This window comes from Fistularia commersonii, unplaced genomic scaffold, assembly GCF_037954325.1.
Source record: "Fistularia commersonii isolate RoL2024-O1a breed Wild unplaced genomic scaffold, RoL_Fcom_v1.0 HiC_scaffold_44, whole genome shotgun sequence".
NCBI lineage: Eukaryota > Metazoa > Chordata > Actinopteri > Syngnathiformes > Fistulariidae > Fistularia > Fistularia commersonii.
Window position 1 is genome coordinate 1,012,501 of NW_028234002.1, and position 5,000 is coordinate 1,017,500.

The window sequence follows — 5,000 nt, forward strand, 5'->3', positions numbered from 1 at the left end:
TATGCTGTCTGGCTACACGCCCACCTACAACTACTTTGCAGTCACCGATCTCTTTCAGGTTACCTCGTCTATACAAGATGTAGTCTACCTGCGTGCTCCTACCTCCGCTCTTATAAGTTACCCTATGTTCCTGTTTTTTCTGGAAAAAGGTATTCACTACACCCATTTCCATCCCTTTTGCAAAATCTACCACCATCTGTCCCTCTGCATTCCTATCCTGGATACCATATCTGCCCATCACTTCTTCATCCCCTCTATTGCCTTCACCAACATGTCCATTGAAGTCTGCACCAATTACCACTCTCTCATTTCTGGGAATATTCTGCATCACTTCATCCAACTCATTCCAGAACTTCTCCTTCTCTTCAGGTTCACATCCCACCTGTGGCGCATAGCCACTAACAACACTGAGCATCACACCTTCAATTTCCAATTTCAGACTCATAAGTCTATCTGACATTCTTTTCACCTCTAGGACGTTCCTTACAAACTCCTCCTTCAAGATGACTCCTACTCCATTTCTCTTCTTGTCAGCACCATAATAGTATAACTTAAAGCCTGCTCCTAAGCTTCTAGCCTTACTACCCTTCCACCTGGTCTCCTGGACACACAGTATATCCAGCTTCCTTCTCTGCATCGTGTCCATCAACTCTCTACCTTTTCCTGTCATAGTCCCAATATTCAAAGTCCCTACTCTCAGTCCCAGGCTCTTTCCTTTCCTCCTCTCTCTCTGCTTCCGAACACGCACTCCTCCTCTTCTTCTTCTTCTTGTTCTTCGACCCACAGTAGCCCAATTTCCATTAGTACCCTGTAGGTCATCAGTACCAATGGCGGTCGTTGTTAACCCGGTCCGCGACCCATCCGGTATGGTATAGTTATGGTTGACTCGCATGTTTGGTTTTGGCAAACGTTTTACGCCGGATGCCCCTCCTGACGCAACCCTCTGCATTTATCCGGGCTTGGGACCGGCACAGGGAGACACTGCTCCGTGCCCCCCCCCCCCAAAGGCAGGCTTGGAGAGACACGGGCCAGTGCCGCCCTGAGGCTGCATTACCCTCTCTTTCTTACATTTATTATAAAAATATGCTTATCTTCCTTTTAGCTCATCACACATGTCTTTATGATTTTCAGTCCATGCCTCAGCCGGCCTGAAGCTCCACTGATGCGCATGTGCGGATGCCTCTATCTAGCGGACATAAAATAAAGACAATCATTCAAATGTGAATGAGTCGGCGTGATGCTCCGGGATGTGTGGAGCTCAGGGAGCTCCACGAGTGAGGGAGTTAAGTTAGGGCGGGGGTGCAAGTAGGCTCTAGGATTCCCCGAGTCGGGGCGAGCGATGGGTTTAGAGGCGTATCGCATTGAAGATAATGGCCGCATATCCTTCTTGGACTTTTCTAAAGCCTTTGACTCGGTCGAACATCCATTTATCATAGCAACGCTCGAACATTTTGGATTTGGTTAAATATTCAGGAATGTGATCCGTGGGCTCTATGAGAATATTCATAGCTGTGTCACCCTGCCAAGCGGCACCACTCCGAGCTTCCATGTTGATGTGGGAATCCCCCAAGGTTGCCCCATCTCACCCTATTTATTTATAATTGCTACCGAAATGCTAGCCGTTTATGTTGAAAAGAGCAACGATATCCAAAAGTTAGACGTGCTGGGGACTGAAATTGTTATTAGCCTGCTGGCAGATGACACAACCTTAGTTTTGAAAAATGAACATCAAGTCCCAATAAGTGCCGAAAACAACCAAAACATTCTCCAAGGCTTCAGGATTGTCATTAAACTTAAAGAAATGCAAACTTCTTGCGCTGCATGACTCGCCACTAAAGGAAATCAGCGATGTTTCTATGAAATCAGAAATAAAATACTTGAGCATTTTCCTATCCAAGGACCAAACGTTAAATCAATCCAGGAACATTGAATCTAAACTGAATCAAAGTAAAGCTTAATTCTAATATATGGCTCCAGAGAGATTTATCAATATTAGGCCGGATATATTTGACTAAAATGGATGTGTTTATCCAGATGTATATACCCAGCGTATTCCAATGCTGCTCCAAATCAACTCGTAAAATCTGTTAACCAAATCAATTTCAACTTTATCTGGAGGAACAGACCACACCATCTAAGAAAAATCACATATGGTGAAAGAAACAAGTGAAGGAGGGCTGAAAGTGATAGAGTCGGACTGCTTGAATGGGACATTGAAGGTGAACTGGTTGAAATCCTGGATCAAACCTCATCGTTCTTTCTGGTATTGTACTCCAAACTACTTATTCAACAAAGTCGGCGGCCTGAGTCTTCTGCTTATCTCTGACTTGGATATCAACAAGATTCCTGTCAAATGTTCAGAGTTCCATAAACAAATATTATTATACTGGAAAATGATATACGTACACAATTTCTCACCACACAGTATAATAGTTTGGAACAATCGATATGTACTGCATGGCAACAAACCTCTGTTTTACAAGGAATGCTTTGAGAAAGGTATATGGTCGATAATTGACTTGATGGATGACACTGGCAGTCCTCTGGACAATGAGCAGTTCTGTACTACACACAGATTCAAGCCTCCCATATTAGAGTTGCTAAAGTTACGAAACGCACTGCCTCGACAATTTGTATTCCTGACCAAAAATATAATGACGCACCGAACCGTACAACCACAGTTACCCCGACTATCACTCCAGGGAATCTCAATTGTGGACAGAAAGCGCGGCAACTCCTTTATTAGGAAATGTTTCACAGGAAACTTATTCCCTGGACGTCAAAAAAAAAAAAAAGGATATTTTAAATAAATTTGATGAGGAATCGATTGCCACGCTGCGAACTATGTATCTGACTCTACCCATACCCCCAAGGCAAAAGAGACCCACTTCAAAATTATGACTGACATCTACCCATCTAAGGAATTATCGAGGGTACGCTTTAATTTTGAAGATAATATTTGTACATTTTGTGAAGACAACATTGAAACCACTGACCATATATTTTTTCTCCTTCTCATTCCATCGTCACCAGTTTCCTTCTCAAAAGATGATATAACATTCTGTTTACTTATAAGCAACATAACAGATGAACTCTGTGTCAATGTTCTTTTAGGCCTGGCCAAGTTCTTCATTCACAAGAACAGAATGCAAAAATGCTCCCCAAATTTTAATGTCTTCATAAACGATTTTGAAATATAAAAAAAAAAAAAAAAAATCCTTAAAACTTATGGAAAAATCCGAAAACAAAAAAATATAGTTACCCATGTCCGAGGTTCCTTTTTTTTTTGGTAAAAAAAAAAAAAAAAACAAAAAAAACAACTTGATTACATGTTACATTCCCCTTGCAATTTTTTTTTTTTTTTTTCGTTTTAATTTCTTATTTGTCTATCTATTGATTTAATTACTTCCTTTTAATTTCTTTTTTTGTCTCGCACTGTAAATTTCTCACAAACCTGTAACACTATTAACTTCTCATTACATACAGAACAAATGTCCTGATGTCCGTTGCTTCCTCATCCCTGGTTGTTTCATTGACATTCAGTTCTACCTTGCTATGTTTATTTGTACATTTGTATATTTGGGTGTACTATTTATGTTCAATTAAAAACAGTTTGATGTCTGAGATTCCTTGTGAACCGCCAACTTAATTACATGTTATATTCCCCTCACAATTTTTTTTTTTCGTTTTTAATTTTATTTTTCTATCTATTTATTTAATTATATCCTTTTAATTTTCTTTTTTTGTCTAGCATTAAAAATTTCTCGCAAACCGTTAACACTATTAACTTCTGATTACTTACAGCACGAATGGGCTTATGCCCCCCCACCCATCCCGCTTTTTCCGTACGGTGGCAGACACTGAGATCGAAAGCAAATGGGTGTCATTGAAATGCAGTAACAGGGTGATAACAGCCGTGTTCGAAGTGTGTAGGGGCTTATAGGAGAGCAGAAGCACGTCACGCAATTCACCTGAGTTCGGAGGATCGGGAGTACCAGGGCCCATAGCGGAGAAGCGGAAGAGCGCAGTTATGTGTCTCTTCTCAAAGGCCGGGAAGCTGGGGGGCAGCAGGACCCCTTAGACCGGCTAATGTGAGCCTTCTCCGGACATAGATCACCCGGACTTATGACTGGAGCTCCCGGACCTCCGGGCACACACATATGTGAATGAGTGGATGAGCTAATGTTGGTTTGGTTGTGGATACGTTTCGGCCAATGCTATCAGCACAGCGATGATGAGTTCAGGTGTGTCTGTGTGTGTTTGTGTGTTTGTGTGTGTGTGTGTGTGTGTGTGTGTGCGTGTGTTTGTGTGTGTGTGAGAGTTTGTTTTTGTGGGTTGGGGGGGGTTCCCGCGGACACGGAGTACCAGGGCCTGGAGCGGATGAGGTGAGGAGCGGAGGAGAGCAGAAGCCCGGACCGTGATTCGCTTGTGTCCAGCGGTTCGGGAGTTCCAGGGCCCGAAACGGAGGAGCGGAGGAGCGGAGGACGGCAAAACCCCTTTCTGCAATTCGCCTGAGTCCGGCGGATCGGTAATACCTGGTTCCGCAGCGGAGGAGCGGAGGAGTGGAGGAGATGTTTCTCTTCTCAGAGGCGGCGAGGAGGGGGGGAGAGGGACAGGACCCCTTACCCTTACCCCCCCCGGACGTTTGAGTGGAGCTCCCGGACCTCCGGGCACGCACATGCGAATGACTGGATCACAGGGAGTGCCAGGGCCTGGAGCGGATGAGCAGAGGAGAGGCGGAGGGCAGAAGCCCGGCCCTGTTCAAGAGTTCCAGGGTCCAAAGCGGGGGAGCGAAGAAGCGGAGGAGGGGAGGAGAGCAGAAGAGCAAAAAAACTGGCCCGGAATTCACCGAAGTCCCGCGGATCGGGAGTTCCAGGGCCCGGAGCGGAAGAGCGGAGGAGAAGAGGAGCGGAGCAAAGCGGAAGCCCGTCTTAACAACAAGGAAATTACAGATGAGGCTATCATTTCCAATGAAAACTTTAAATTCTATAGCCACCTAT